Below are 12,474 nucleotides of genomic sequence, written 5' to 3' on the forward strand. Positions count from 1 at the left end.
TGAAACAAGGCTCCAGTTTACGAGTGATCAAAGCAGAAGGAGACAGTAAAAAATCATTTTTACCAGACTGCTTGGAAAGCATTTCTTATCATAAACAAAGACCGCAAGCTGGACCTAGGATCTTTGGGCTGATTATCTTAAAATCAGCCCGAAGATCGGGGGCTTGCGGGGGACAGATATCCCCCGGGTCCACTGGAAGGATAAAAGACCTCACGAAAGGCCCGAGAGCCCAATAAATCGTGAGGTCACTCCTTCATGGGCCTGGGGAGAAACGACTAGTGAAGCAGATCGACATAAGGCCGGATGGGCGCAAACCCGGACGGCCCCACAGCATTGAGCAAGCGACCGCAACAGAAGATCCGACTTTCCCGCGCTGGAGCCCCGTACGACGGAACCAGGCGAGGATAAGTCGGCAGAATCATAGGAAGATAGACAAAAATGGTTCACTATCTTTTAGGTGCACATTGTTATCATATCCACATGTATTACCTCACGGTCGAATATATAAGGCCTAGGGGGCACCCCTTCAGAACGATCGACCCCATTACTATTCAACCATCCATCCCAACTCTCTACGCTTTAGAGAGCTACCTTGTAACCCATTACACAAAGCATACTCGCCAGAACGTAGGGTGTTACGCATTTCAAAGCGGCCAGAACCTGTAAACACTGTCCATTGTTCCTCGTGCATCTGGCACGAACCATTTAGCTACAGTCGGCGACACCGTCCTACTCCTAAAACACCTTGAGGGGCAACCCCGGGTGTGCGGTCGGACCTAAAACACCGACAGAAACAACTCCAGGTTCAAGGTAGAGAGACTGGAGACCAAACTTCTGAAGAAGCTGGAACTAGAACTGCCGCGAGAAGACACAGGAAGCGAGCTGGTGATCAATGGTCTCAAGTTCCTTGTCACAAAGGTGGCATCTAGAATGATGTTGCAGCCCTCTCCGATCAAGCCGGTCGGCCATCCAACATCTATCCTGAGCAACCAACCACATGAAGCAGTGGCAATATCCGGTGCCTAGGATTTCCAAATGCACTCCCAAGGGTCAAAGAGGATCCCTCCTTGGAAGAAACCCTCATCCGCCTCTCTACATTGGATTGGGAAAACATTACTCTTAAGGAGGTTGGCCTTTAAACCAAAGGCATCACCAAAGTGTTCCAGCGTATCCATGGTTTGGTTCAAATCCAAATCAGCAGGATGAAGAAAAATAACAACGTCATCGGCATAAAGGGACACCCTGTATTGCAACACCCCTTTGGATAGGGGTTGTAGCAGTCCAGCAGCGGAAGCTTTAGTAAAAATCAGACTGAGGACATCCATAACTAGGATGAATAACATAGGGGAGACGGGCCCCCTTGTCGCAGCCCTCTTTTATGAAAGATGGTGAATCCAGGGATTCCATTCAGTAAGACCTGTGTAGTTGAGGATGACAGTAGACCACTGAGAATATCCCGCCATATCAGCCCAAAGCCTAGCTTCTGGAGGACCTCCAGTAAAAATGACCATGACACTAAATCAAAGACTTTTGTAATGTCTAGTTTGACGGAAATACTTAACATGATCTGTACCCTATTTTTTGGGATGAGAGTTATGAAAGCAGAGTTGAGAGAATGCATATTATCTAGCTTCTCGCTCCAAATCGCCGAGATTGCCAACATTATCCTCTTTTATGATCGACCAACAGAACTTGTAAAAGTGCCTAGTAAACCCATCGGTGCAGGAGCTTTATCAGAAGGCAGCTGATATATTGTTTGCCACACTTCTTCAACGGGAATCGATCTGTCCAGATCAGCCAAGTCATGTGAGATAATCTCCAGTTCCTCAAGGTTGATTGTATACTCCCTGGACAGATTAGTACCTAGGAGGTTGAAATAGAAATCATGAATAGCCTTCTCTTTCTCCTCATGATTTGTGAGAATGAGATCCCCTTCCACCAGACTACCAATAAAGTTCCTTTGCTTGCGGTATCGGGCATGAGCATGAAACAGAGCAGTATTTGCATCCCCTTCCTCAAGCCACCAGATTCGAGATCGACTCCTTGCAATGGTACGCTTGAGAGAAGACAAAGCCAGAAGGTGTGTCTTGAGGTGATTTCGCAACCAGATTTCCCTGTCAGAGAGAGAGAGAGAGATAGAGAGCGCATGTCCTGAGCAATCTCAAACTGATGTAAAATCTACATTGCTAGACCAAGCTGGAACTCCATGTGCCCATTACACTTCTGACTCCAACTCTGAAGTGCTTTGGAGGTAGCTCTGAATTTTTTAGCCAAAGACTCAAAGGGGCAATTACCCCGCGGAACCAAATTGCATGCCTTTGTCACTACATCCTAAAAACATGACACCTTTTTTCCAATGAGCCTCAAAATGAAATCTCATCTTCCCTTTTTGTTAATCAAATCTATCAGAAGAAGAACTAAGGAGAAGACAGTCCGGGAAGAGCTACTCCCACCCAGGTGAGCATAACATCCGATCAAGCCTCTCACCAAAGTAGGATCAATCTGACCATTAGTCCAGGTGTACTTGCGACCCAAAAGAGGGATGTCTTTCAGCCCAAGCTCATTAATTAGCCACCTGAAACGACCCATCATAGCTCGGTTAACCAGCGAGTTATTTTTGTCCTCATCTTTATAGATGAGATTAAAATCTCCCAAGATGATCCAAGGTCCCTAACACTCATCTGTGATTGTTCTCAACTCCTGCAGGAAATCCAACTTGTCTTCATTGGTCAGAGGGCCATAAACACAGGTGAGCCACCAAGCCTAGTCATCGGAAGGATGTAACTGAATAGTTACACTATAGGAATCAACTTTGTGAACTCAGAGAATACCCAAAGCGATGTCGCCAAGCAACCAGCACTCTCTGCCGCCGGCAGGGTGACAAAATTATCAAAATCAGACTCAAGCGCGAAGAGAATAACCCTTCGAGGAATATTAGCCATTTTTGTTTCTTGTAAACACACGATATCTGCTCTCGAGGAATCCACAAGAGTACGGACTGCATCCTGACTAGCCTTAGAATTTAGTCCCACACATTTCAACACAAAATATTGGATGGATTCATTAAACTGAAACTTCAACTACCAAGCACACCCGAAAAGAAACCTAGGCTAGATCGGCCTGGAGGCACAAATCCTCAGGAGGAGCCCAACCGAACTATGCCGCTAAGGTTTAAACGTGGGGCCGAGAGCTGATGAGAAAACAGTTGTGCAAATGCATCTAGAGCATGTTGGTCTAAACCTCTATTGTCAACAATGATATCCAGCGATCGCATCACCCTCTTGCGGATTCACGTCGACTCCTTGAGAAAGGACCGGTCAGGCCTGATACCAGCAATAATTTTTATTTTAAAGAAGATGTTTAAAGTTAAAAAAAAAGAATAAAAGCTAGAAGAACCTTTTTGCTGACGATTCTAATATGCTGAAAGAACTTTGTGAAGTGTTACATGGTAAAGTAGTTGTACCCTACAATGAGGTTTGTTTAAACAGTTAAGTATATGATTGAATATAGAAGATGTTTAAAGTTAAAAAGAAGAAAAGTTGGAAGAACATTTTTTATGGTGATTCTAATGCGCTGAAAGAACTTTAGGAAGTGTTACATGGTAAAGTAGTTGTACCTTGCTACGAGGTTTGTTTAAATAGTTAAGTATATGATTGAATATAATGTTGTGATGCTAAGGTCATAAATACCTCATGCGAACATGTGGCCTTAGTTTTTGAGCTGCTATTTGTTTTCAATCAAAGAAATGAATGCTATTAGGTAGGAGTATTTTGTAGAAGCACCCAATAGTGAGGTGAATATAACCGCAAGGGTTGATTTGATGAACAGGGATCTCAAGGGAATCCATAATTATTCCTCCCTTATGGATCCCTGATCACTAAATCAGCCCTAATAGAAATATATTTACGCAGTATCTTTGTCATCTGAAAAATTAATAGATCTGGAAACCTGCAACATATAACTCAATGGAGGTAAGGATTGCATATATGGAAAATTATAATTTTCCTTGCACAACAATTAAGGTTCGACAGTGGACAACGCAACTGCAACATGTATAGTTCATATAAAAAGAACAAGTGAGGCTAAATGTCGGCTGAGTAAAAAACATGGCCTACAAAATTGTAATATGTATAGAAGAGAATTCCTAATTATGAAAAATAAGAACAGACAAATGTTATCGGAAACATATATCCGCAAATAACATATTACGCGGAAAGTATTTTATGCCTAAAGAATACATGGGCTTACATTGTTGGGAACTAGTGGAGATGCTCTTACGGCTGCGCGTGTAACTCGCTCTATTGGTGTCGCAGAACCTCCCAAGTTATCGGGCCCACATGCACCTGTCCTTGTCTCAACGACCTCAGACGGCTATGCATGTGCACCAAACAACTTAACAGGATCTGTCCGAGTGCCCCGAGGACCCCGGATAAACGACTTACCGCCAAGATCGCAGGATTAAGTAAACACAAATCACACACCAACATTTGCAGCGGAAATTCTTTATTACAAAATGGTTACAAGTTACAACATTTACAAGTTATAACAAGATTACAATATATATCATCGGAGTGATTACAAAAGAAAGTGATTCAAAAAAAATTACAATTTAAAATGTATAAAATATTTATAGGTTTTCAAATACATGCTAGCTTAAGTGACAATCCTCAATAAAGAAGCTAAAGATGGGATATACTTATATAAGAAGGCCGAGCCCACCGGCACTTAGCACCATCCACAACAGAACAAAATTTCAACCTGAAAAACAACAGGGAATAAAACCCTGAGTACGCAATTACTCAGCAAGACTTACCCGACTAAAGAAAAGACTCTCAAGGGTATGCTGGTTTGTTGGGAATCAAGGTAAAGCTCATCAAATTTCAAAGACTCGTTTTTGCAGAAAAGCTTACTAGTAGTGGATCCTTATGCCAAAAATTTTTACTTCACAAATTAAGTACTTTTCCTGAATCTAGATTTGCCTGGTCTAGAACATTCACTTGTCCTACACTAGCTTCATTTTATCAATTTTAATTTCACTTGTTATCTACGCTGAAGATCGAAGATCCAGTCTTCATATCCGAGAAGTTCGGCGATCCGAATCGATTAATACCCAGCTGGGGATCTCCAACCACACGACATATGTAGCACTTAACCCTTGCATATGTCAACTCGCCACCGGGTTTCTCAAGACCAGAACGGGTTCACGTGACTCGAGAGCACAGCACTCCACCGTCCAGCCGTTGGCCTGGTTGGTACACGTTACTCCCGCCATGGTGCCCGCCATGTTTCAGAGAGTACAGCACCCCACCGTCCAGCCATTGGCCTGGTTGGTACACGTTACTCTCGCCATGGTGCCCGCCATGTTTCCGAGAGTACAGCACCCCACCATCCAGTCTCTTACCACGGAGGGTACAAGCTACTCTCGCCATCTCTCCACTCCCAGTGCGTGCGAGCTGTTCTGGTATTGGTCCGACCGAGGCTAAGCTTACCCATGATGAGGCATGTAGCCAGTTAAAGGGTCCTAGATCAGCAGGCCAACAATCGGAACGGTCCTTAAGCGACACAGACGGGCGACCTTTCCTGCTCAACGTCTGGTCTCATCTTATTATTTAACACCCAAACCATGTACCTGACAGAGGTACCATACTTGAATGATGAATTCATCACTGCAGATGATGCGCTCACCATTACAAGTCCTTTTTCATAAAACAAACCCATACCCAGTGTCACACATCATTCTTTTAAAAAGAAACAAATTTTAATTCTCTAGGCAGGGCTAAGCCTCATTAATTCTTTTTATAAAACAGGTATCAAGGAGGATAATCAAATTCCAAGGAATGGCAATGCATCAACTGTTTCATCACTCAACTCCTATCACCTAATGCAGCATATAAGCGATAAAAGTTTTAAAACAACAAGGAGGTGGCAAATGCACCGGGGCTTGCCTGGGATAACACTAGGTTAGTGTGGTTAGATGACGTCCGCTTGGTGAGCATCAACAATCCTGACACTTGATCAAGTCGTCCCTATAGAGATGGGTTCATCAAAGCCACCTTGTGATCCATCCTGATCCATGCCCTCCAATTCACATAATCATCTAGCGTACCTATTGAAGATGCATAGTGCATATGAGCATGAGCAAGAACACAAAATAGATAATCTATACTAAAGAGGATAAATACTTAAAACAAGTCATCACAATTCCTATGAGCACACTATACGTGAAGATATTACTAAATACCACAAACGCATTTTTACACTTAAATATATCTAACTCAAACATCGAACAATCATAAGACTACACACAAGTCTTAAGCTCATGGACTAGAGCACACTGCCAACGGACTAACACTATTATTAGCACTAATGAACAACCCATTATTTATAATTATAAGGACACAAGAACACTGGTAAAGCTAATTCTATGTTGTAAGTATCATGACCGATGGGTTATCAATAATTGAGTTACATGATCATGCCTATAAAAACAAAACCAGTCAACTACAGTCACCATTCTATTCTACAGCAAAGAAGACAATAAACCTAATTGAGAACATGCCCAAGGTAGTCAACACAACCAAACACTTATAACCCATTGATGATTTTTGTTACACTATATTAGCCAATACAATTAGCTCAATCCACTACAACCATAATAGGTGCAGATCTGAAAATTAGCCGCCCAACTTCATTTATCAAGACAAGAACTAACTAAATCTAGGTATCCATACAAAAGAAACTCCAAGTAATCATTTTAATACTTGCTGATTTTGGATAGCAAAACAGCAGCTATTTGTTTAGCTCAACTCACAAAATATTCATCCTAAAATGATAAAGTAGGACTTTCTGGAAAGCTTATAAAGACCTCTACACCTTTGGTATTATCATCACAATAAGATTCGACAGTTTAAAAGGTCAAACAGTGCTAAACTTTAATTCTGTCCAGATTTGGACAGAATTCGACTACTTATTTCAAAAATTCATAACTGGAGTTTTAGAAATCCAAATCAGGTGATCCTAGACTTTTTAGAAAGCTAATAGAATTATCTACAATTCATTTATAAACATCTCAGGGTAATTCAATGTGTATCAAAGTCAGTTAATACAAACAAGCATTGCTGTCCAGATTTGGACAGATTCAGACTCTATAGTTCAAACAGCTGTAACTTGGTCTCTAGACCACCAAAAAGGTGCTCCAAAATCTGTTGGAAAGCTTAAGAAAAGTACTACAATTCTTCTATAATTACTAAGGGCTGATTTTCAGTTTAGCTTAGCCAAACAGTCCAATTTTCGAAACCTGTACATAATTTGGACAGATTCTGAAACTGGACTTGGAAAAATCATAACTCCTAAACTAGTAAGCCTATGGTCATGAAATTTTAACACAACCAAGATAACGAAGTTATCTAAAACTTTTATATATAATCCTTTAACGAAAAACATGATTTACTTCACTAAACTAGCTATGTACTTAAAATTGTTTATGCAGCCCTAGATAGCAGGAATCCTAATTCAGCTCCTATTTAGCTTCTACAATTATCATGTTCTTGACGCTTACTAAAGCAAGGCATTAATGTTACGACACAATTGAAATTCATACAAACAATACTAATAGCTCTTATCGGCAAAGTGCTAGAAGTATTAAATATTTTCTTTACATTATTAATTTAATCATACCTCACCAATTCGTCTATCTAAACACTTCACGTACATGCTTTCCAACTCAATTACACTTGACATACACATCTATCGATATATTATGCGCGTAATCTGCAGTTCAATCCTAAGCTTCACTTTCAAAATAAATACGACGCAATGAAGCAGCATATCTGTACAATAACGAATCTAGATATCATCGCATAGTGCACCTGTCGAAGTACTAAAGCCTTACCCATAACGAATGAGTATAGGATTTATAACAAGACTTGCTGAGATCAGAACACAAAAGCGGCTGAAAATTTGGATATGCTTGCTAAACGATAGGCATAAATATGGACAATAGTTCCGGCAAAACATCGTATGGTAGCAAGATATATTATCATTAGAAATCCTAACCTGGTTGGAACAGTCATGCATAAATAGACAAGGATTGACATGTTTGTAAACTGTGTAGAAACAAGAAATCTGGTTGACCTTCCAAAGCATAGAGAGTGCATGAAAATACCAACTTAAAATGGAGCCCAAACAGAAGTTTGGAGTAATAAGGATAATGCATAGGGCTTCCAAGTATTGGACATTTCAGCAGACAGTGGATTTTGGAGACAGGGACTGTGCATAATGGTTTGGAATTATGGTGTAGAAATTTTTACCGAACACTGACGTGCATGGTGCCCCTAATAACTGAATCAAAACTGAACAAGAGTATATACCCAAAGGGAAGAACCTGCAGACTGAAGGAAACTGCTCATAGTACATAGGTGCTCAGAGGGGTTGTAGGTGTGCTCGACGTCAACAAAATCATGGCACACAACCAAGACATTTTATCATACATCGAACACCATTATAGCAATAATTATCTAACCAATTCATTTATTAACTAAGTAGTCGGAGAAATGACTTGGCTCACCACATCATGCCCCGACTCGATTTCAGCAAGAGCGAAGACGGCCACCAGTTCTTGCATATCATCGAACACCTAAGGAGCGTTGAACTTAACCTTCTTCTCCACCAATTTCTCCAGGGATTTTACATGGGAGCAGCAGAGGTGGCCGGCCACCAGAAACCAGAGAGGGGCAGCGTCCATAGAAAAGGGAGGAAGAAGACCCGGGCTTGAAGACACGGCTGCGTGCGACGCTTGCGCAGGGAACTCGACGACAGCCGCCATGGGAAGAAGAGAAGGGAGCTCGGACTGGAGGAGTGGGAGGCCGCGGAAGAGGAGGACGCCGAGCTGGGGACTGGGCATCGCGACGAGGACAGAGGCTGGGTGGTAGCGCGTAGAAGATAATGCAGGCGGCTGAAAAAATCTGTAGGGAGAGATCGGTAGGGAGAGATCGGCGTGAAGGGATAAGGAGCAGAGGAGTTTGAGCGGTGGGATACTTCTAGAGAAAAATACGTGCACAAGAATTAGTTGGAGATGGACACGTAGAGGTAAGAAAATTCAGATTTAGTTCTCCAAACTTTAACCAATAGAATACCCAAATAAGTGAAAAATCTGGGATTTAAATCCGGGCGAGATGCAAACAGACCTATCAAAACAATATAACTTTTAATATTTTTGGACTACACTAACACTGTTAGGTATTTTTTTTGGGATCAGACAAATTTTCATAGTTGTAGACAGTGGAACAGATTAATTACGAGTATTCATTTCGGTTCTAGTTATCTCGGTCCGATTTAATTTTGCAGCACTTCTATCGTGGAGTTCTAATAATATTTACTTGGGCCAAAATACAAGAGGGGATCGGGATTCCAAATTCATGTTCTCTTAATCCATAAATTTTAAACAGACATAAGGCTCGGCATTTCGCAAAATAAATACGCGAGATCGATCCGACATCGAAATTGTGATCCCTTCGGAAGCGAAGTCATATCTTTCACGTGGGCGAGAGGCTGTACGCTGTCCAGACACCGGTTAGCACCTGCCACGCGCCACGATGCCAGACGACAGAGAGACACGTGCAACGCAAGCGTGAAAGAATTTGAAACAAAGTTTAGGAACCAGATCCGATTTCAAGAATTAGAGTTTGGGCAAGACGTCGAGGGCTCAACCCAAACGATACTGGATTCGATGTTCCGAAGATTACCAAAGGCTGAATTTTAAAAGAAATAGATTTGGAAAAATTTAGACAGACGGAGGCAGACACGATATCAAAATCGTGATAAACGAGGTTGATTAAAAATTAGTGACCTTTACATTCATAGCTATCACGTGTTAACGTCCGCACTAGTGGTCGAGCAGACGATAAACACCTGGGTGTTACAATTGGAATATTGGAGAAGATCGGCATAGGCGGCCACAGTATCAGAGGACGCCGGACGCTAGCACCACCGTGATCTTTGTGGTTGCTACTTCTCCGCTGATGTGCTACTACATTCGCTCCATCTAGTATTCTTAGGTGAAGGACTGAAGGTATGATCCGCTGCCTAACTTTTTGCCTCCCATGTGATCTTGCATGTTCATCTAATTTTTATTTTTTTTCTTTGACTTGCATTAATCAAGCCAACGCCGTTGAAGCAGCATCCGTTCACATTTGAATTTCGTGATTATCTTATTATAATTGTATATGTAGTTTGTACTAGCCTGTTGCTTCCGCTATCAACCTGTTCTTGTAGCCTCTGTTCCGTAACATTAACCATTTATAATTTTAGGTTGTTATTATTTGCAGCTTCAAACTAAGTTTTATTTGTACGACAAAGTCCCATAATAATGGTCCTGATCTTAATTATTCTTTTTCAGTCCGCATGACTCACCGTTCGTCGTTATCCTCCAAATATTTGGATGCATATTCAGACTCGTCTGATGACGATGATGAATTCATCCTTTCTGCGGCTCAAACAGTTCAAAGTGCATCACTTGTACCAATAAAGCGAGGTGGTTCTGTCCCTAGACGTTTATATATTTATCGGGATAGAGAAGCAGCTCACACAAGAATGTATCAAGATTACTTGGTTGAACATCCCACGTATGGCCCGAGCTTCTTCCGGCGAAGGTTACATTCTATTTTATTTTATTTGTTGTCAATTTGCATGTATAGTGTTGTATCACGAATGCCTTATTATTTTTGGTATCACAGATTTAGGATGAATCGTCGACTATTTCTTCGTATAATGAATGTTGTGGAACAACATGATGATTACTTCGAACAGTCAAGAAATGCAGCTCAACAAAAAGGACTTAGTTGTTTCCAGAAGGTTACTGCAGTATTCCATATGCTAACTTATGGAGTACCGGCAGATGCTATAGATGAGTACGTACGTATTGGAGAAAGTACAACTATAAAAAGTTTGTTAAAGCTATTATTGAAGTTTTTAGCGAGGAGTATTTGAGGTCGCCTAATGAGAATGATATAGCTCGGTTACTTGCACTTGGGGAGAAAAGAGGTTTTCCTGGTATGCTTGGATCACTAGATTGCATGCATTGGAAGTGGAAGAATTGTCCATCGGCATGGCAAGGTATGTATATGGGTCATCATCATACACCTACAATTATTTTAGAAGCTGTTGCTTCGAAAGATCTATGGATTTGGCATGCATTTTTTTGGGTTGCCTGGCTCTCTCAATGATATTATAGTGTGTTTGGTTTGAGGAATGAAGTGATCCATCTTCTTCTCACTCCTCACTTTTTTATTTGGTTTGTGGAATAGAATGGGTTGATCCATCACCACCCCATTCCTCATAAGCTAATAATTAGTATATACATGAGGAGTGGATTGATTCCACCAAAATTGATGGAATGAACTTATGATGCATCACCTCATGAAGCATAGAGTGACTCCACAAACCAAACACACCATTAATGTACTACATCGTTCTCCACTATTCTCAAAGATAGCAAACAAAGAAGCTCCTAATGTGAACTCCAACATCAATGGTCATGAATATACAATGGGATACTATCTTACAGAAGGGATATATCCATCTTGGGCTACATTGGTTAAGACCATACCAGAACCACAAGGCAAGAAGATGAGATACTTTGCAAAAGCACAGGAAGCAGTCTGAAAGGATGTGGAACGAGCCTTTGGAGTTTTGCAATCTCGTTTTGCAATTGTTCGAGGCCTTGCTAGATTTTGGGATGTAGATACACTCAAAGACATTATTATAGCTTGTGTAATCATGCATAACATGATTGTTGAAGATGAGGAAATAGTAGAACCTGACGAATGTTTTGAGAATGGTGGAGATAACGTGGAACCCTCCCATGGTCGCACGACATATTTTGATGAATTTATCAAGAATCATAAGGATATTAGGTCCAACGAAACTCATTATCAGCTTCGAGAAGACCTGGTGGATCATTTATAGCATCATCATCCAGATCTATATAGTTAGTTTTTTTATGTTCGAATAATGAATATATTTGGATATTTTTATTTGAGATACTCTGTTCAAAATTACATTCGGATCTGCAATAAGAGGATACACGTTCTTTTTCAATACCTATTAATTCAGTGTTGCTTGTTTTAGCATATAATGAATTCGGTCAATGCTCTGAGTTGTACACTATAGGCTACATGACTCATAATATTATAGTCATTCCCTTCAGGTGGAATCCTGGTTCTGTTTGACATGTATTTATAGCCATACTGAAACAAACGCGTACTGCAAATTCAGTATTGAAAGGATGCAAACACCCGCAAATTGCAAAGGGGATCAATTACTAGAACAACAAAGTTATACAAAAACACTAGAATAGCAAGTTAAACAAAACAAACACTAGAATAGCAGTCAATTGTGTCCTCTGCTAACGACCCTTTCACAAGTATTTATAGCCATACTAAAACAACTCGTACTGCAAATTCAGTAGTACACTTT

The 12,474-nt window shown here is 40.9% G+C and overlaps 1 long non-coding RNA gene across 1 annotated transcript; it reads right to left on the reverse strand.

Moving 5' to 3' along the window:
- Positions 1–4,489: 4,489 nt before the first annotated feature.
- Positions 4,490–8,967, reverse strand: LOC100274640 (uncharacterized). Its single transcript, NR_145323.1, has 3 exons — positions 8,567–8,967; positions 5,946–6,106; positions 4,490–4,758 (listed from the first exon to the last, which is right to left on the reverse strand). It is a non-coding gene; the product is annotated as an uncharacterized lncRNA (long non-coding RNA).
- Between the last annotated feature and the right edge of the window lie 3,507 nt (positions 8,968–12,474).

This window comes from Zea mays, chromosome 4 (assembly GCF_902167145.1).
Source record: "Zea mays cultivar B73 chromosome 4, Zm-B73-REFERENCE-NAM-5.0, whole genome shotgun sequence".
NCBI lineage: Eukaryota > Viridiplantae > Streptophyta > Magnoliopsida > Poales > Poaceae > Zea > Zea mays.